Here is a 22,171-nt window from a genome sequence, read left to right as displayed (position 1 = left end):
TTTCTAAAAATGAGGCTAATGAGAGAGAAGTTTTGAGAGATTCGTTGAAGATGAAATCTTCAAGAGACTACTGGGGAGGGGTAAGGCAGGGGAAAGAGCTTACACATTGTAAGTGGAGTGGGATGACCTTGACTGCCATGTTCCCCCTACTTCCCCTCTATCCAACTGTGTGTACTGTTCTTCTGACCTCCATTGGGACACTAGTCAGAGCACCCAGAAAAAGAATCCAGGTTGGTTGGAGTTTTGTTTTCCAGAAGTGTGATGTGGTCATTAAAGCTAAGAATTAAAAAAAAACCCTGGGCATGGGGAGAAGAATTGGGAAATAGGAATAATAAGGATAAAGTGAAAAAAAATGTCCATGATTAGAGCCAGTTAGGTCATACATAGAAGATTAAGAAGAGGGAAATGGAGGGAAAGAAGGAAGAGAGAATGGGAATCAATTAGGAAATGATGAATAAATTGTGGTAAATGAATAGAATGGAATATTGTGCTATAAGAAATGACAAAGGGATAGATTCAGAGAAACCTGGGAAGACTTTTATGAACTGGCAGAGTGAAGAGAACAGAACCAGGAGGATGGTTTATACAGTGAACGTCAGCTGTGAAAGACTTAGTAATGATAAAGACTTACTAATTACATTCAGTAACCAATCATGACTCCAGAATTTATGATGAAGGATGCTTCCCATCTTTTGGCAGTGGGGTGATGGACTGTAATGGCAGAATGAAACATATGTTTTCAGACATAATCAATGTATTTGTTCGTTTTGGTTGACTATACTTATTTGTTATAAGGCAGGGCACTTGTGTTTTTCACCTGGGGAAGGGGTTGGGAGACAGTGGAATGCTAGTAATAGAGATGCAAAAAAGGGAAAGAAAGAAAGAAAGGAAGGAAGGAAGGAAGGAAGGAGCGAGCATCACAAAACATTTTTAAAATATATAGGAGAGAACAAAGGAAGTTTAGACAGGAACCTAGATAAGCAGGGTTATATTGGTGGTACCATGTTAAATTTAAAATCTACTTTTTTTAAGCTTCATCTATACATAATAGAGATTTATTGTTTCCTATCCAATTTGTTCTTTGTAGATGGAAATGTACACATCTATTGATATTTGCCAAGTTCAGAATTAAAAAAAAGAAAAATGGAGAGACAAAAATGAAGGCCACACTTATAACTATAAACTCATAGTATAAGGGATATGGGGGTAAAGGGGGCCTGGCCATGTTAATTCATTGGTCTTTTGAGTTCTTGGTGAGGACTTTCTTCTACCAGTACAAATCAGTGCCTTCTGTTCACCTTACAATCTTTAAAGAGGTTAAGGTTAATGGGGCCACTAAGAAGTTAAGTGACTTGCCCAGGGTCACACAGCCATGTATCAGAAAATGGTGAAAGTGGGAATAAAAAGCAGAGACTCTTCAAGCTTGAGCCTCCCGGATGGAGGGAGCACAGCAAATTAGGAGAACAGTTAAGCATTGATTTTGGACTTTGGTCCGTGTCTGGTCTTTGACCTTCATGATTCTTCTGAACTACCAAATGGGCTATTCCTCAAGTAACAGGATCACAAATGTAATTCTGTACCCCTGGAAAGACCTGCCATTAATAGGAATAAACAAAAATTGACATGCCCCAGAGGGAGAGAAACTTAAAAATCTAGGGAAGATACTGAAAAGAACCCACTGATAAAGTTTTTTAAAATAAAGTCCATCCACTAACAAGTACTGATTAAACACTTGCTTGTGTTTATAAGAAACTGTGTTAGATCAAAGGGGATACAAAGAAACATTAGGAATGGAGTTTCCATTCAGTAGCCCTGGGGGAAAGAAGAGAGATTATGGAACAGCCAGGATACCATGCTATTTATCATTATCAATATAGAATCGTAGATTTAGATCTGGAAAGGTCTAGTCCAACACCCTCCTTTTATTTATTTATTTTTTTGCTTTTTGGAGGGGGGAGGGCAGGGCAATTTGGGTTAAGTGATTTGCCCAAGGTCACATGGCTAGTAAGTGTTAAGTGTCTGAGGCCAAATTTGAACTCAGGTCCAGGGCAGGTGCTCTATTCACTGCATCACCTAGCCGCCCCTAACATCCTCCTTTTAAATGTGAGGAAACTGAGGTCCAGGGAGGTTGTGACTTGCTCAAGGTCACGAAGGTAATACATAGAGGGGGAAAGATTCATCCTCTGACTCCACATTGGGTGTTCTTTCATCACTCAGAGCTAAATGGAAATTCAGAGATTGCCTGCAATATTCCCCTAATGTGACACAGAAAGTGCCTGAGGCCTTAACAGAAAAGTGATTTGCCAACGTTTGTGCAGCTTAGACTCAAAAAGAACTGCAGAATCCTTTCCAATCCCTTTATTTTGCAGATGAGGAGACCAAGGCCCAGAGAAACAGAACCTGTGCCCTCATCACAGGTAGTAAATATCAGGAGTGAGATCTGAACCCCGGTCCTCTGATTCCAGAACCACCAACCTTTCCAGCGGACCTTGTTGTCTCCTATCACAGAGTATCAAAGTTAAGAGTCGTTAGGGGTCACCTTGAACCACTCTCTCATTTGACATATATAGAACCTGAGGCCAAAATCAGTAGCAGAGCAGAGACTGGAACCTGGATCTCCATTCTAGGTCCTCTTTATCTTCCCTTCCAAGAACATCTGGTCAAGATGGGGAGATAAAATTCCTCTTTGTGTCCTCTTGCCATGTGTAGCACTGGGGCCCCATATGGAGCAGGAGACTCCATGTATGTTGAATTTCATGGAGATATGAACTGAGCAGAAAGCACTCCATTCTCTCAAGCCTAACACTGTAAATGGTGCAGGAGAAGCAATAAGGCCTGGTTTAGGAGATGAGCCAACCTTAACTGCCGCGCCCTGAAACCCTTAACTGCAATTTTCACTCCTGAAGATTGGGAATAAAGACCTGAGCAGCCAGAACTATTCCTAATTTCAAATTCTAAAAGAAGTAGGGGATAAACCCTGGTGTTTGCAAATTGAAAGGGGATTAAAATCAGAAGGGGAAATCCTATTAGTTTTAAACTTCTTATTCAGGCAGCATTGAAGTGGTAGTAGGTTGGGGCTGTGAAGGAAGAGGAAATTCTGAAAACTAGATGGTTTTAGGAGATCATAAAGAATTTAGTACATAGTTCATCAGCCTAAAAATCCTACATCTGGGAAGATGTTTGCTCACCACTGTAATATTGCAGCAACCCAATCAAGGTTTTCCAAAAGAGTATCCAGGCAGCCCTTTACTTAGGAAAGCAGGAATTTTAGAAGGCTGAGACTCCTAGATGAAAATAGCACAACAGGTCAGTAGAATGACAGTTCATTGATTTTGGGACTTCAATCCAGGTCTATAATTTGGCCTTTGTGATTCCAAAGCAAAGGAATCCTGAGAGATCCCTTAAGGAAATGAGATAAAATATGAACATAGAGGGATGAAAATGAGGTGAGAAATAGGGGAGGACTTTGAATGTGAAAAGGCCTAGGCATATCGTAAAACATTGGTTGAATGTAAAGGAACCAAACATTAGAAGAGCAAGGGAAAATTGAATTGGATTCTGGAGCTAACCACTGGTATAAAGCCTGTATCTGAGTCACCATTCCCCACCACTCCAATGATGAATCTGCCATCTCATCAATGTGGGTATAGTGAAGACTACAACTGCAGTGAAAACTACAACTCATCCATGCCTGCCTATCTTCTTTGTCTCATCTTCTTTTGTCTTTCCTAAGGGATTTACCCAACCCGGGTTTTTCTCTTTGGAAATTGGTAGATACCAGTGGAGCCCAAGTGCTTCTTTTAGTTACCTTTTACTCTTGCTACAAGATCAAAGCATCCTCCTATTTCCTTCATTCTTTGTTCCTCCAATGACACCTTTACCTGAGTTCCTTTGCTCAAGAAGCGCAAATAGGAGAAAAAAATGCAATTCTTCTTCCCTCCAGTTCCCTTCCCCTCAAGAAAGCAGCCTGGATTCAAGTGAACTTTGACCCACAGTGATATCAGGAAGCATTAAAAAGCCAAAGAAAAGCAGAGAAACAACATTTAGTCCTTTTGAAATAATTCTTTATAGTTGTTATATTTTAAGCATTCATTAATGTTGACCATATGGCCAATGAGGGCCCTTCCAACTCTCAAATTCTCTGATTCCATGTTGTCATGGAGGAAACCAAATTAAACAGAGATCTTATCAAAGACCTTAAGAGTGCTCAATCCTGTGTGATTGAAACATTTGGGAGTTTAAGCCATTTCTGTTTCTGGTATGCTGCTCTCTAATTCTCTTTCTCCAATATATTTCTTATTGTGCCACATCAGGGCATTTTCCCCTGCTACTCATTGTCTTTGGGAGGAGTTTTAATTTTCTTATGTGAATTGAATTCCTAAATATTGTATTTCTCTTTCAGAGTTTCTCTTGTTAATTGGACAGGAAGGATGGCTTCTTTTCAACTTTTCACTACACCATATTCTCAGAAGTCCCCAGTGACTAATTTAGCCTGTGATGGGTGTCTGCTGAGCTCTTCTGGGTGTTCATAATGATATAGAGACATGTGCTAAGCATCCATTGTGTGAACATCACTCTTTCAGGGCCAGCACATTTACTGAGATAAGGCTACACAGTCCTTGTCCTTTTGGGGTGTATAGTCTTGTCTTCCTTATAGACCAATAAAACCAAGCCCAGAAGTCACAGGAAGGAGTGAAAAGTGAAAGCAATTTTAATGATCAAATTTTATAACTGATAATACAATTATCAATTGTATAGGAAAGCTTCTTCCCTCTGCAGGGCAATCAGCAAATCAACTGTTCAAAAGATGCAGGGAAACTTTGGTGAGTTTATTTTTCTATGGTCATTATGTGATTGATTTTTGAGAGTTTCTTGGTACTGAGGCTGAAAGCCCTCCAGATATTTTCTCTCTAGGATGCCCTCCAGCTCTTTGCACTACAAATATCTTAGCAGGCATGTGAGCATTTTCTTGATGGCCTAGGTGACTTCAATCATCTTCCCAGTATTCTATAATCATTCTCTCAATATTCCTACTTTCATGGTCCTATCAACTCAGGTAAATGGTTGTCTTCTCTTAACCAGTTGTTATCGGCTTGATAGAGGGCAGTGAGGAAGACAAGGAGAGAAAAGAGATAATGCTGGCAGATGTAGCTAATGCAGTGAGGCCATATGGAAACATTCAGTAAGACTGTGGACCTGATGCTATGGTGTAGTAAAAAGAGCTCAGTGCTCTTAGACTAGAAAACTAAGTTCTGATCTCAGTTTTGCTACTGAGTAATGAACAGTGACTTTGGGCAAGTCACATAACCATACATCCCCATTTCCTCATGTGCAAAATAGAGACTGGGGTTATAAGACAACTCTAAAAGACTCATGACGGAGAGAGATGTCTACATTCAGAGAAAGAACTAGAAAGAACAGAGTTTGAATGCAGATCGAAGCAAACTACCTGCTCTCTTTCTTTTTCTTGTTTGGTTTTGTTTCCTCTTTCCCATTGTTCATTCCACCTGTTACAATCCTTCTTTATAACCTGATCAATGTCTAATGTGAAAGTATTTGCAGATCCTATACTTGATTGCATGCCGCCATGGGGGCGGGCAGAAAGGAGAGGGAAGGGGAGAAAATTTGAAACTCAAAGGATTGTGGAACTGAATCTTGTAAATTAAAAGTAAACAAACAAATTAATGAAGACCAAAACAAAAGATTATTAAAAAAAGAAAGGAGAAAAAAAATAAAATAAAATAGAGACTGGGCAGCAAGGTGGAGCAATGGATAGAGTGCCAGGCCTGGAGTCAGGGAGACTTACCTTGGTGAGTTCAAATTCGGCCTCAGATACTTACCAGCTGTGTGACCCTGAGTAAGTCACTTAGTCCTGTTTGCCTCAGTTTCCTCATCTGTAAAATGAGCTGGAGAAGGAAATGGCAAACCAATCCAAGAAAACTCCAAATGGGATCATGAAGAGTCAGACATGATTGAAAAACAACTCAACAATGGCAAAAATGGCAGTAAGAGACTTACAGATTCTTAGTATTGAAATTATCTTTGTATGTCATCTACTCCAGCCCTCTCCCTTTACATATAAGCAACCCCTAGAGGTTAAGTGACTGGCCCAAAGTCATGCAGCCTGGGGCAGAAATATTAGAAAATAAAGCCCTGAGCCGACAGGAACAATCTTGTTTTTAGCTCTAGTGCCCAGCAAACATAGTGATTACTGAATGTTTGTGACACGTTTCAGAGAGGTGGGGCCCTCTGGGAAAGAGTATTGTCTACCTTAGTAGACAGTTTCTGCATTGACTATCTTTATTTGTTTTTCTTTGTCACAAGGGACAGTTCAAACTAAAGGGGGAATAAGTGGGGACTGACTGTGAGATAAAGGGATAGAATGTCTCTAAGTTTTTTTTTAAAATAAATATTTGTTGAATTGAATTGATCCTGACAAGGACAAGGAGCCCAGATCTTCTGCCTCTTACTCAGACTCATAGTATATTAAAAAGCCAGGGAAGCACATGATCATCTCAGTGTCCCTTCCAGTTCAAAGCTCTGGCATTTTAATGGATTTGGAAAACTTGAGGAGACTGGGTACAGACAGCAGCTTAGGAGCTGGCCAACACTCGCGGGGCTGAAATTGACCCATCTCACTGAAAATAAATGCTCCATCCTTCTGCTATTTCCTTATCCCAGCTTCCAGCCTGCTGCAAGTGGCATCTTATGGTGTTACTGATGCCAGACAACTTGAATAAATTAAAGTATTACTTCGTTCTGCAGGAAAAATCCAGCTTGGCTGATATTTTTAATATTGGAAAATTATTCAGGGTATGGTAGCAGGAATTGGGATCAGGAAGGCCACAGAGAATTGAGATAATTGTTGCTCAGCTATCCTCTTGAGTTCAAAATTAGTGTGGCACCAGTAACCTATTAGCAAATCTTTTCCAGGATTCTCCATTTTCTCACTTGTAAAATAAATGGAATGACCGAGATAATTATAATGATAATAATAACAATAATGGCTCACAATTTTAGTACTTTATGAACTTTATCTTAGTGCTGTTAGTATTTTTCAGATGAAGAAACTGAGGCTGAGAGAGGTTAAAATGACTTTCCCAAGGTCAAACAATTAAGAAGCATTCAAGGCAGAATTTGAATGCAGATCTTCCTGACTCCAAATCCAACACTTGATCCAGTATGGTACAATACCTTCTAATTTTCACAAGTCCATGAATCTATGAAACTTTCACTTTCTTCAGTTTATTAGCAAGGAGTGGGGCTTGATGGGGACTGTGGATATCTCGAAACCCACTTGAGTCTGTCTCTTTTTAATATTCATGATCTGGGGTTTCCATGTGGTGTCAAGGTTGTGTACCAGGCATCTCTTTTATGACCCGAGTTGTCACAGGCTGGTGAATAATGAAATGTTTGGAGGAGCCATTGAAGGATTAACTGGAGGGTCTCAGCCAATCCCTGAGTAGCAGGAGCTAAGGGGCCTTCATGAAGAATTTATCGGAGTGATTCATCTTCGGCTCCTGTGAACAGATTACATTCTTATTCCGTTGTGGAAAGTTTATAGCCAGTCTCCAAGTAGTACAAATGTATTATTAATAATCCTTAGAAAAGCAAGACATTGCTGCATGGTTTAAATATTACTCTTGTTCAGTAATATTGAATTGTCTAACAGGGCCTCATGAAATCACATGAATCTCAATATATTGAAATTTAAATCAATTTGAAACAAAGCCACAAGAAGATTTTGTGTTCTTATATTTGAGACTAGTAAATCTGCATGACCTCTTAGACAGTGTCCAACATCATGATGATTTAGAGCTGGGGTTGATGAATTCGGTTCAAATTAGAAAATGAGACACACTTCTCTGGGTTTCCTATTTTCTTGAACCACTGTCAATGAAATGATGAAGGAAAGAAAGTGAGCTTCTGTGTTAGTGTTTCCAGGGGCTTCCCTGGACAGGATTTAAGAGAGGTACTGTGTTTTGTTCTGGGAAAACTTGTATGAACTGATGCAGAGTGAGGTGAGCAGAACCAAGAGAGCAGTTTACATGATGACCTACGTCAAGAAGAGAAAAGAAAAGAAAACAACATTGAAAGACTTAAACTCTTGAAACAATCAATGGTTTCTTTAGAGAACTGACATGGAAGCATGCCCCTTGCCTTTTGGCAGAGCAGCGATGAAAGGTGGAGGTGGAATGAAGCACACATTTTCCACCATGGCCAACATGTTGGTTTGTTTTGCTTGACATTCATTTGTTTAAAGGAAGAATTGAATTTTGGGCAACAAGGGAGGTCTTTGGAGAGTGGTAGTCATATTTTAAAAATATGAACTTTAACAAAATGCAAAGGAAGGGAAAAGGTGAAAGCATAGAACTCAGAGTTCTAGCCTTTTTTATGCCATATTCTAGCTGCATCCACATTAGGCTCTAGCTTTCTCTGCCTCAGTACTATTGTGAAGATCAAAGCATATTATGTAATTGGTAACAATGAAGTGTAAGTAATAATAATAATTATTATTATTATTATATGGAACTAGCTTCTCTAGAAGGGCTAAAGGGGGGCGAGCTACAATGGGTTAGATGGTTTCTTCTGAATGGGTCCATCAGTTCACTCACTATACTGACTCAGGATACTTCTTGGTTACCTCTCCTGAATTCATTTAGAAAGAAAACAAAGAGATATGTATCTAGGGTCTTTCTGCTACAAGGAAGGTTTGGAATGGATTTTACTCAAGTTCCCAGTATCAGGTAGAGCTTCAGAATGTTGTTTGTGGAGTTTGGGAGAATCTTAGAGATTGCTGGAAGGAGAGATGGAATCTTACTTGGAGGAGGCAAGGAGGGAGAGAATCTGTAAGGGAGCCGTGCTATGGAAGATGGTTTGGCTTTAGCCAACAAGTGTTGCCCTTTGGTGAAGAGATATGAAGGAAGACCCAGTAGTGTAGAGTGGTGATGGGGAACCTGCAACCTCAAGGCCACATGTGGTCTTCTAGGTCCTTGGGTGTGTCCTTTTGACCGTGTCCAGGTTTTACAGAATCAATCCTTTCATTAAGAGGATTTGTTCAGTGAAGTTTGGATTCAGTCAGAGGGCCACACTTGAGGCCCTAGAGGGCCACAGGTTCCCTCTCTCTGGTGTAGAATATTAAGTCCAACCAGTAGACCTTGGTTTCCTGGGAGTTCTGATGTTCTTGCTTGGGCTCCATGCTTTCTTCTCTGCGGATTAGGTAGCTTGTACTTTCAGCATCACCATTAATCACTCAGGAGGCTTCCTGCTGCCTGAGTGGTGTATGAACTGATGCAGAGAAAAATGAGCAGAAGCAGGAGAATCCTTTCCGTGTGGATCCACATTAGCAACAGAAGAGAAAGCAACATGGTCTTCCTTATCAGGGAAAACTGAGGGTCCTATGGGATTCAGAGGCAAGACTCCTCCATTTGGCAGCAGAGGGTCTGGGGTCAAGATCCTGCTCTGTTACTTTCTAGTTAAGGCATCTTAGGTAATGGTGAGCAGCACGGTAAAGGAGAAAGAACATTACCCAGAAGTAACAGGACCTAATGCTCCCCCTTACTCCTTGTCTGACCTTGAGCAAATCACTTAAGCTTTCTCAGCCTCGGTCTCCTCATCCATAAAATGATAGTGTTGAACTAGAGGTACCCTCTACTTTATATCTTAGGAGCCTATGTATGTGTGTGATGATAAAAAGGTTGCGAGTTTTCAGAGCACCTTACACACATTATCTCATTTGAGCCTCATAACAGCTCTGAGATAGGTACTCTAGACATTACACCCATTTTGCAGATGAGGAAACTGAGAGGCAGTCTGTGGTCTTTGTGTAGATTGGGGGGGGGGCACATTACTTTTCAAGTTTCTTGGTTTAAGTTGAGATGAGGGAGGGCAATTTTACTGCTAAGACTGCTCACCTGTATGCCCAGTGAGTTTGCATTTCAAAACTGTGAGAAAGGCACTCTTGGATGACATATTTTCCTTATCTAGAAGTTTGCTTCAAGATAGATGGTGGTTTTGCCTTCCTGACTAGCCTTCCGTGCCATCCAGAATGTCATTGAATCATAGAATTTAGAGCCTAGAGCGATCTTGGAGATTATCTAGTCCAATCTCATTTTACAGTTGAATAAATGTGTACAAGATGTAAAGTGCTCAGGGCTCATTTGCCCCATTTTCAGAAGCCGTCTGTCTCGACTTTGGCATGCCAATGTAGCCTTTGATGATGATTAGCAGCAATTGTATGATCTAAACCTAAACCATATATGCAGTTTTGCCCACTAGAGGTACAATTCCTCTTAGGGATGCCTCTATAGCACTGTACCTGGCTCTTTCCAAAATTGCTATTGCTTTTCCATTTCCCAAGGTGAAAGAAGTCATATCTGCGGGGGGAAAATCCCTATTTCAAAGGCCTATTTATTTCTGAAGCATTTAGTCATAGCCTGAGAGGAAACCGGGCTATAGCATGATTCGGAGAAGAAAGAGGCAAAATGATGATAAAACATGATGCCAAGTCCAGTGCAGCTCGGATTTTGACATTCAGATTGTATTGGCATGAATCCAAGGTGACTTTAAAGGAGGGGGTTAGGGGGAACCTTTTTGCTCCCTCTGAATGGATTACCTGGGCATTGTTTTACACTTGAAAATGCTCTTGTGGACAAGACTCCTTAAATGGGACCAATTCTAGTTGATAGTGTCTCCCATGATGCCTACTTCCTTCCCTCCTAAGGCTGCTGACTTATGTAAGCATTATTCTGTTTAATCCTCATCCCTTAGCTTTGGGGCAGGCTGGTAGTCAGTAACCTCACTGGGAGTTGCTTGAACAAAGAGAAGGCTTCTCTAGTTTTTGTCATCTTTACAAATAATATTATTAAGTTCTGCAGCAGTTTTTTTTTTCTTTGTTTCTGTATGGGATTTTTCAAGTCCCAGGCTCATCATAAACCTGACATCTTACCCCAAATTGCACAGCAGGTGAGTGAGAAAGCTCTTAATAACCACCCAACCATTGTTCATTAACATCCTCTCTGATGTAAAACTTCACATTTGAAGGGATTTTCAAAATTCTCCTTCCATCAACCTCAGTCATTTTCTAAATAAAGTAAGTAATTCATTTAAATGTAAAACCTTGGATAAAAAATTGGCCCTAAACTTAATTGTGGTACAGATTCTTTATTGCTTCTCTTCCCCAATCCCTCTGGAACTTGGTTTTCTCTAAGGCAATGAATCTGACGTAGTCTCTGTTGTTTTTCATCCTTTTAAGGCTGCTGGGTCATTTCCTGTAATCTCTCTCGTTTATTTGAATGACTCGGCACAATTTAACCCACTTTGCCTCCTTCCAGATACCCTCCATCCAATCGGTCCATCTGTTTTATCTTTTGTTTTATCAGTAGTTGAGTCCACTAAATGAGTGAGGCTAATGGAAGCAGTCTTTGGTTACCCAGTCAGTGACAAAAAGGTTCACATGATGTAAGTTTGGTACAGTGAGTCAGTCAAGGAACCAAAGGTAATGTAGGGAATCAAGATTCATTCATTTTAGGTCTTTTGCAGGAAACCTTAGTCTAACCTCTTACACTAGGCATGGGTGGGTAATGTCAATCATTTTCAGTTCAGGGGAGGTTTCTCATTGAAATGCTTTTGAAAAAAGCAAAAATTCAACCCAACAACACTGCCTTACCTAGAAAAAAAAAGTGTTGGGTAATGTCATGCCTGACTGGCAGCTGACATTATCTAGTGAGCCCATTATGGGACCTAATTGAGTTCTACTTTGTGCCCTTCACTTCAGTAAATACAATTGACAAGAATAGTTCACAGCCTCTTTAAGGCGGAAGGGACCTTGGAGATCATTGATTTTAATTCATACCTGAATGAGAACCACTTCTATAAAATACTTAACAAGTGTTCATCCAGGCTTTGCTTGGAAGACCTTTAGTCATGGGAGGGGTGTGTGGTGGCCAGAGGAGGAGGAGAAGGAGCATACATCCACTATCTCCCAAGGGAATCAATCCTGCTTTAGCTAGCTCAAATCATCAGGAAGTTTGCCCTTCTGTCCAGCCTAAATTTGCTTCTTTGACCTGTTTGGTCCCTCAGAAGCCAAGCAGAAGAAGTCTCATCTCTCACAACTTCTGGAGGCCAGCTCTCATTTCTGACCCCTTCTCCAGGATCCCCCCACTTCCTTCAACTAATTTTAATACAGTATAATCTCAAGGCCCTTTGCCAACTTGGCCACCCTTCTCCTGGACGTTCTCAAGTTTATCGATGCCTTTCCTGAAATGTAGTTCTCAGAACTGAACATAATACTTCAGGCATTATCTGACCAGAGAAGAATGCACCGAAATTGTGCCCCTCCTGATCAGCCTAAGAGTTTTATTAGTGTATCACCCAGTTGACTTTTTGAGTTTACATTCCCCTAAAATATTTGGATTACTTTTTTCAGACAGAGTTCTGTCTAGGCATATCTTGTGCTTGTGAAGTTAATTTTTGAGTCCAATTTTAAAGCTTTACATTTATCCCTATTAAATTTCATCTTATTAGATTTAGCCCTATGTTAATGTGTGTAGAACTTTACTATTTATAAAGGATTTCCCTTGCAACAAGTCTACAAGAGAGGTCATGCAAGTATTATATTATTGTTCACATTTAACAGAAGAAGAAACTGAGTCACACAGAGATTAAATGATTTGCTGAAGATCACACTGATGAACAGAGGCATAAACCCAGGGAAGTACTTTAAAGGTCCAGAGACAGTCCAGGACCATGGACAATACAAGCCCTTTGATTCTCTAGGATCTCAAACTTAAATCTTTCTTTTGCCTACTAGTCTGTAAATAAAACTGTTTCATGTTTTTAACTTTGTGAACCCAAGTGATTATAAGAGGAGCTGGTAGCCACCCTCAGAGGGGAACCCAGATACTTATATCCCCTGGGTATCTGGTTTGGAGCAATAAAACAGAGAAGTGAAAGGTCTTCAAGAGAAACATTGGGTCCCTCGGGGCAGGAAGGATTCTCTGACACAAAGGCTGTAGTGCTGTATTTCATAACAGTTCCAGAATACTAAGAGAATCAGGGTGAAGGGGAACAGAAAGTAGGCATTCAAGAGTGACTTTAGGCTGTGATACTAGAGACCCATCATGCCTAAGCATTTTCTCCTATAACATATTTAGCATTTACAACTCTAGACAGAGCATTTAAGCATTCCCATTAAGATGTTCACAGGCTGTAAATAAATCTATCCCTAGAATCTCCCTCCTCTTTCATGACTTGAACCACATAAAAAGTAATAAAATCCAATTCAACAAATACATTTATTACATTCTTCTCTGAGGAGAATGTAAAGTCCTTGAGGGTAAGAAGTTTCCTTTTTGTTTATGTCTCCTCATCACAGAGCCTAAAAAATGCATGTTGAATTGAAATGACAAACATGCAGTCGTTTCTGAGAGTAGCTAAGAGCCAATGACTGAATGGCCAGGCACCTAACGTTTCTTAGGCCTCATTGATATCGTTAACATTCCACTCTCTTTGGGGGTGTAGTGTAGGAAGAGGAGGGGTGCTTCAGATGTTTCACCCCTTCCCAATAGGACCCGAGCCACACTGATTTATTTTCACATTTCTATTTTAAGACGCTGTTAATTCCAATAACTTTTGATGGAGGTTTGAAACCCAACTGTTTTAATGAACACATAAATCAAAGAGTCATAACAGCTCCCTGCAAATGTTCTTGTGCAAAGTCATCATCAAGAATGGAGGTTCCCTGAGGCAGACCTGGAAACATTAACCCTGCTATGGTACATGCTTTGCTCCAGGGCAACCAGAAACTTACCTAGCTTGAAAAAGATGTAGAATAATCCCTGCAACCCCGAATTGAAGTTGAGGAACTTGGCCTTGTGACTAAAATGGCACCCATCCTATCCCTTACGTGGTTGTCCACCACAGACACCACTCTACCCCTGATTTCGGAAAGTAGAGAATTCAGCACAGAATTTCATTTGTCAAAGGACAGGCAACTTGAAATGACTTTACCTTACCCTTTAGGCTGTTGTCGTCACTCTTCATTGTAGTAACCAACAATTGACAATTTGAATTTTCCAAAGATACTTTTCTTGGATGTCTCCTTTGCTTCCAGTACATTCTCCTGAGTGTGGTATCTATCTTTGTATATGTTGTATCCTTCCCTCATGGTGTGGCAGCCTCTCGTGGCAGGGACTATGTCTGTTTTCATCGTTATGTCCTCAACACCTTGCACAGTGCTTCACACACAGTAGGTCCTTAAAAATGTTTGTCATACTGAATGGAATAGAATGGAATGGAATTCAGGCTGTATGCTGGGTTAACATTTCCAGGGGTTAACATTTCACAGAACTATATTTCTCAGAGACAGAAGGAACCATAGAGATTATCTAGGGCTAATCCTTACCTGACCAAGAGTTTGCCCTCTCTTCACATCTCTAACAGATGGTCACCCCATCTTCACTTGAAGGGCTCTTAGGGGCAAAATACGATCTCCCTTGTGCAGCCTCTTTTTCTCTGGGATATCTACTGTTAGCAGGTTTTTTTTCCTTTCATTGATCCCAATCTGCCTTTCTATTCAGAGCGCAGAGCTGTGTCCCCTGGGACCGAGCAGGACACTCTAGGCCTCCTCCTCCCTGACAATCCTTCAAAGACTTGGAGTTAGCCATGGTTTCTCATCTGATCACCCTTTTCTGGATACTCTCCAACTTACTAATGTCTTTCCTAAGACTTGGAACCCAGAACTGAAGACAGAAGCCCTGAGATGGTCTGACCAGGGCAGAGTGCACTGGGACAACCACTTTCCCATTCCTGGACACTCTGTACATTAGCTCACGGATTGAACCACTGGAATTTTGCAGTCATAGCTCTTATGTGTTGAAATGAGAGAGTGTTTTACCCATGGACTCAATTCCCCCTGGTATTTCTAAAAATGTTTTAAAATATTCACTTACTTATAATCTCATACTTAATGCAATTTCCCCATACTCAGGGTATCTCTGTTTCAACATACTGTATCTCTTTTCTATAGAGTTATGTATTATTTAAATGCATTTATTATAGGTTGGAACATGCACAAGCATTGCAGATTGCTTAGAATGTTGCCCTCTGGGCAAATTTTTTATATGAACTGCATCAATCTCATGATCACCTCCTCCCCTCCCCCACCCCTTTCATTCGTAGAGTATCTTGGCACCAAGAGTTACCATGGTAACAGAAAGATTGTTCAAACAAAAAAAAAAGAACATGAGCAGAAATATATTGAGCTTTCTTTCATCTTTCCTGCTGCAGGCTCTTCTGAACCCATCAAGCAAAGAGTCAGAGATTAATAATTTTCTATCAGAGAAGGTTTCCTTTACATATGTGACATCACAGGATTTAGAGGTGGCTTGGATCCCAGAGTTCATCTAATCAAACCTCCTCATTTTACAGATGAGTAAACTGAGACCCAGAGAGATTTTTTTTATCCCAACCACTCTGCTAAGAAAGCTCCAATGGAAACCTTAAATTGAAATATTTAAATATACCTCCTAGATGTGAGAATTACTGTGCTGTAGATCAAGGGAAAGATTGTATGTTATTGTATTGGGAAGTTCTCTTCCCATGGGCTATTTGACTTGGACCCCCTGGGGGGAAGGGGAAGGAGGTGAGCATGGTCAGGAAACTAACATGGTACTGTCCAAGGTCATGAAGCTGTACTTGTGAGAACCCAAGAAGAGGCTAAGAGGTAAGCTTGGGCACAACAAAACAATCAGTAGAGGACTAGAAGCCAAGGATGGGGGGGGGGGGGCCTACAAGATAATGAATATGATTGAGGTCAGGTTTTTAACACAGAATCTCAGCATGATTCAAGACAAATGGACACTAGCAAAATGGTCAGCATAAGGGAAATACCTAAGACCTGACAGTAGAAACAGAAATAGAAGTCCAAGGTTAAAGCAAGGTCCAAGATGGGACTTGGAAAAATTAGACAGGCATTTGTCAAACTCAGTGAATTTGAAGTACCTAATGGGACTGATGCCATGTAGCTGATATCTCCAGTAGATCCTCTATGGGGAGGCTCTGGCTCACTCTGACTTCTCTTTAATGAGAGACAGCAGTTTTAGGTAGGGTAGCATATAGTACAGCACATAAGCTGCTAAGGAATCCTGTATGTGAGAATGGTTATAGTGGGAATTAGGAATGCCTTGCTAAGTTGCAAAAGGTTTATCCCCAGGAGACTGGCTACCAGGTGATGGGGTGGGTTGTTTGTTTTTGGTTAGAGTCTGGAACCATCTATTAAGGTGTAGTGGAATCATGATCCACATTCCTGGAAAGATTTCCCCACAATAACCCAGGATTTTTCAAAGTACTAAAAAATTATATTTTATATAACTCCTACCTAGGAAATGGCCAAAACTACCAATTTATCCATGTAACAGAATACTCTTATACCCACCAATAAATGTGCCATATCGTATTTCAAAGTTACATTCTCCTAGCATATAGGATATTTGCTGATAACAATGGCAACTAGAAAAAATAGTAATTTAACAAATAGTAACCTAGAATCTTAAAAATGCATAAGGCAGCTTCTCAGGGACCAAATTTGTTACCTGTTTTCAAAAAATACTTTTCAATCTTAGTCTCTTCATTTATTTTCATTATTGGTTTCTTAACCTTTTTTTGTCTCTTGGACAATTTTGGCAGTCTGGTGAAGCCTTTTCAGAAGAATGCTTTTAAATGCATAAAATAAAATAAAAATAGGCTTGCAAAGGAAACCACTTATATTGAAATACAGTTATAAAAATATTTTTAAAGTTTATAAGCCTTAGGATAAGAACCATTGTTATGAGGAGTATTATATAATTCTCCAAGGAAATTGATTTGTAATTCACTTAATTTAAATATGTGGTTTCCTGTGGTATACTTTTATGTGAGAATTCAGTTTAATTCAACATACATTTATTAACAACAACAACAATAATAATAGCTAATATTCATAAAATATTAGAAGTCTATAAAGTACTTTACATATATTGACTTGATCTTTACCTACTTTGTATGAGATGTTTGGTTGGATTTGCTAGGTTTGTAAGAATGACCCATTCCCTGCCTTCAGGAAGATGACATTCTATTGTTGGGGATACAATGTGTACATAGAAGAGTAGAAGTGAAGGCATTGAGTGATAGGGAAAGAAAGGGTTACAGAGTGCTTGGAGAAGGGGAAGAACTATCAGTATAAAGGAAATAAAGCAAAAATAAGATAGTACAACTGCTTAAAGGTTGTCACCTTCCTAACCCTGGAGTGGGGTCTCAATGCAGTAACTCTGAACAGTTTCGGTTTTGTTTTAATGATGCTAAAAAGTCAGAGTAGCATCTCTAATGGGGGAGAGAGACAGAGACAGGCAGAGAGAGACAGACAGACAGACAGACAGACAGACAGAGAGAGACAGAGACAGAGACAGAGAGAGAGAGAGAGACAGAGACAGAGAGACAGAGATGGGGGGGGGGGGGGGGGGGGGAGTCAGGCCTAGGAGCTGAGAAAGGCCTGGGTTCAAATCTTGACTGACACTTAATCATTATATGATCTTGGGCAGTTCGTTGTGTCTCAATTTTCTCATCTGCTAAATGGTAGTAAAAGATAGTGGGAGTGATGACCTCACTGGATTTGTGTTTTTTGTTGTGTGTGTGTTCATCTAAAGAAAGTGCTCAATAAACGTTCAGTGTCCTGTAAATGAATTGTCATTAATGCCATCCTTCTGATGGAGATACTTACGAACAATGAACTGGGTGGAATGCTTGCACAATTCAAAAACTAAAGAATCAGCCCTTGTGAATTATTATTATTATTATTAGAAAAGGGAAGTCCTCATCCTTAGAGTACTTACAAAAGGGTAAATCAGAGAAGAGATTTGCTGTCAAAGTCACATCCACCTACCAGTAATTGTTTTCCCTCTGCTTCTCTTGGTACCTAAGATTGCCCATTCTGAAGCAGCTTTCTTGACCTGGAGATATAGTAGTCAATGCTTAGTAGTAAAGTCAGAGGGGGAAGTATACATTGGGCAAAACAGGATATTTGCATCACATTTTTATAGAATTAAAAAATTTTGAATTCTGAGTGCTCCCCCTCAGAAGAGAATTTGATTATCGGCTCAGCCTAAATGGAATATGCTTTTACATCATTTTCCAGTCTAGCAATGGCTTGTGTTTAGTCATCCACACTCTTTTGCCCAGTCTTTTTTTGACCAGTGGCGTGTAACTGTGAGACAACTGACAGCAATTTGTGGCCTTCAAACTGGAGTTTTCTCTGTGGGAAGCCAAGTGATATTTCTTCTCACCCTGTAGAATAAGATCTTGCAAGACAAAGACTATTTTTTGGTTTATCTTTGTATCTCCACTGTCTAGAACAGAATAGGCATTTAATCAACACATATGGAATTGAAATGCAACTTTTGCTACCTTCAATCTGTGAAATTTGGTTTAATTCAACCAGTGTGTTAAGCACCAATTTCATATCTGTATGCACAGTGTCTATGGTCTTGAGGGGAGATATAAATTTTGGATAAGGCATGTAATCTCCCTGTCCTTGTGGAGCTGACAGCCTAATGAGGTATGGCACACATGTCTAGACCTTTTCTTAACTCCAACAACCCCTCTTCTGTAAAATGAGAGTTGAGCTAGGTCAGTTCTTTGTCAACGAATGTTTATTCAGTACTCAAAGTAGACAGACCCTGTTTTTAGCAGTACAAATTAAAAGAAAGGCCAAAATGGTCCCCTATCCTTAATAAGCTCACATCCTGATGAAGGAGATGACCTATAACTAACTAACTATATATAAGATATATGCTGAGTAGATTGGGAGTTCATCTCAATGGGAAGGCATCAGTAGGGGGAATATTTGGGGGATCCAAGAATTTGAACTGTCTTTACCAAGAGTTAAAGTCCTCGGGAGGTAGAGGTGAGGAAAGGGGTGTACACCAGGCATGGGGACAGCCAGTGAAAGGCATGGAGTATAAGGAACAGCCTGAAAGCCTGTGTCACTCAATCTAGAGAAGTCAGGGTCCAGGGAGGGGAGGGAAGACTGGAAAGCTCCAACCTTAAGAGCTAAAGACAGGATTTTATATTTGTTCTTGGAAAGCAATAGAGAACCACCAAAGTTTATGAAGGAGTGGGGTGACGTGGTGAAACCTGAGCTTTAGGGAGATGACTGTGATGGCTGAGATTGGGAAGAGATGTGAGGCAGGCAGCTATTGGGATAGTTCAAGCATGAGGTGATAAGAACCTGCACCAGGGGGCTGTCTGCATGAGCAGAGAGAAGGGACCATATAGGGGAGCCATTGTGAAGGTAGAAAGGGCAGGAGGATCGCAGATTGGACTGGGTCAGGATAGGGCAATCTCTGAGGTCTCCTCCAGCCCCATTTCTCTTTAACTCTGAGTGTTGCCCTTTAAGATTTTCCCATATGCTTGCCTCAGGGCAACTCAGCAAGGTAGGAGTGCAGATGTTATCTCCATTTGACAGATTCTAGGTTCATAGATTTAGAGCCAGAAGGGGCCTTTTACTTCATCAGGTCTAACCTCCTCATCTCATGGATGAGGGATCTTGGGCCCATGAAGGTGAAGTGACTTCATTACAGTATGTGGTACATGTCTTAGAAAGGGGTGAGCAAAGTGTTGGGTGAGTTTGGGGTCAGGGTTAAGGGGGAAGAGATGGTTCCCAATTGGGTGGATTAGAAAGGGATAAAAGGAAGGGAAGATTTTATGCAGAAGCCTTTTAGACATAGGGAAGGTAATGAGCCCAGAAAGCTAAGGAAAGAAAGGAGAGCTAAATCACAGGGTTAGGAGAAAAATATGAGATAATTTCAGAGAAAAGCACCTTGAAAAGGAGGAAGCAGTGGCCAAGAGGTTCTGGTATTATTAACCCTGGTCCATTAAGCCTTTTAAGACATTTTCTAGCCAGCAACTCCTGAGTCTTAAAGTGAGTTTGTCTTTCTTAGGTTATAGTGAATCCCTCCTGGAGTACCATTACTCCCTGTGACTCTTTCTTTAGCACCACTGACTTTCTTTTGGAGCCACCTTTAGAACATACCCTGGACTTTGCCAGGGCCTCCAGGCTCCCAAAGGCATCATTGTCACCTTCTTTCCAGGGTTATATAGGTCCAGAGAACCCACAACTATCCTGGCCCAAGTGCTTCCCAAAAGGGGATTCCCCAATGAAGCCATTCTCAATGAAGAGGAACACATCGGTCTAGATCCTTTTGGACTACCCTGGTTTTCAGGATTCACAAGGGGCTCCTATAGTTGCAGCCCTTCTCCAGGTATCCTCTAGAATATCACTGATAATACACAGTGAAAAGAAAGCTGGATTTGGAGTGAGAGGGCCTGCGTTGCTGTCCCAGTTCTACTTACTACTTACTTCCTGGGCTTCATTTCCATAGATCATTGGAGCTGGAAAAGACCTCAGGGGCCATAATCTATGACCCTATAATCCAGGACCCCTGTTTTTCTCTGAGGCCCAGCCTATACTCTTGGACTTATCCCTGTGACTTTCAAAATCATTCTTCAGGGGCGGCTAGGTGGTGCAGTGAATAGAGTATTGGCCCTGGAGTAAGGAGGACCTGAGTTCAAATCCGACCTCAGACACTTAACACAAAACTAACTGTGTGACCTTAGGCAAGTCACTTAATCCCAATTGCCCTACCTTCCTCTCTCCAAAAAGCAAAAAAAATTTTAATCATCCTTCATATTTAAGATGAAAGTATAGGATGACCAAGGGCTAGAGTGTGGCTGCTCTATGCCAAGATGTTCTGGCAGCCCAGGCAGAGTTGGTACATGGGGGCAGTGGTAGGGAAAGGGGAAAGGGTAGTAGTCATCAGATGCCAGTTTTTCATCTTTCTACTCCATCACTATCAGACGTAATTCTGTGTCACCTTCAGGCATGAGTCCTTGGCATGAGATTTTCATTTTCAGAGCATGCTTTCTCAAGAATCTGTTCTCATCTTGCTTCATTCCTCTCTCCCACCTTTGAAATATCCCATAATGCATTAAAGCTCTGAAATTATTCCTCATGGAATGAAAACATTCTTCAGTCCACCTTCAAGTTTCAGACTTAACTGGTAAAAGGAATGAATATGATGGATTTGGTGTCTTTCCTGAAATTGGCTCTGGAATGAAAGATAGCCTGCAGATGAAATGTTTACATCCGTATATGTACTGATGTTTCCTGGATTCTGAGCCTCCTACACTGTGCACAGTGGACTGATTGCCCCTGTAACTAATCCCACATCTATTTTCCATTGGTTTCAACAACCCTCAGGAGATCAGCCCAGCAGAGGAAGAAGCACCAATCACCAAAGAGCATGATGGGATGGGGTGATCCAACAGGTTAGAGGACTGTGACCAGACTCTGAAGCTACCCCAGAAGGTGGGGCTCTAGGAGCTTGGGACAAATAGTCATATACAACTTAAGCCTCTACAATGCTTTCTGTAAGCTCAAGGCTCTGCAGAATACGCAAGCTACACATGTGCACCATCTTCTCCATTTCAAAGCCACAGTTCCTGTCCAAGAGCACTTTGTACCCACATCCTTGAAATGGGTAAGTAGACATTCTTGCAGATATTTTCCTCAGTTGCTGCAGGGGAGAAGGAATCTCAGAAATTCTTCTCAGATACTTCATCGTCATTCTGTCTCTTGTGAGTCTCATCTCAAGACTTCCCTCTGGATACCTCTATCCTCATTCATACAAGCAAAGACCTTCAGAGAATTTCCCCCTCTCCAGGGGACTCAGAGGGTCAGAGCCCCAGGATCAGAACCCAGAGCACCCACCCAGGTGGAAACAGATAGACTTAAAACATGGTGGGGAAGAAAAGGCTTGGTCACCTGATGCTTTAGGGGCAGCTTCTCAGGGAATAAGTCCCAGGAAGAAATCTCTCAGATTCATGAGGCAGCATTACCAAACAAGGTCATGGGATAAGTCTGGGCTGCTACTTCTCTTAGCCCTGGCTGGGAGGTTCAGCTTCCTTGGGGAATATGAACCATTCTGGGGCCTGGCTGGAAGAACCCTAAGCAGCATGCTGAAGCTTTGTGTGTGGCTGCTTCCAGAACTTGCAGAGAATTCTCCAGGGTTCATCCCCATCTATAGCCAAATAGCATGGGAAAGATTTGGTTCTTTGCTGTTCAATTTTCTACCAACTC

At 41.0% G+C, this 22,171-nt stretch overlaps 1 protein-coding gene across 1 annotated transcript in view; it reads left to right on the top strand.

Moving 5' to 3' along the window:
• ACKR4 (atypical chemokine receptor 4) overlaps positions 1-22,171 on the top strand; it is a 781,696-nt gene that overhangs the window by 601,017 nt on the left and 158,508 nt on the right. The gene's annotated exons all lie outside the window — the stretch shown is intronic.

This window comes from Petaurus breviceps, unplaced genomic scaffold, assembly GCF_028583685.1.
Source record: "Petaurus breviceps papuanus isolate PSGF00001 unplaced genomic scaffold, PetGlider_PUasm1.0 185, whole genome shotgun sequence".
NCBI lineage: Eukaryota > Metazoa > Chordata > Mammalia > Diprotodontia > Petauridae > Petaurus > Petaurus breviceps.
This window is presented reverse-complemented; position numbering and strand designations above follow the sequence as displayed.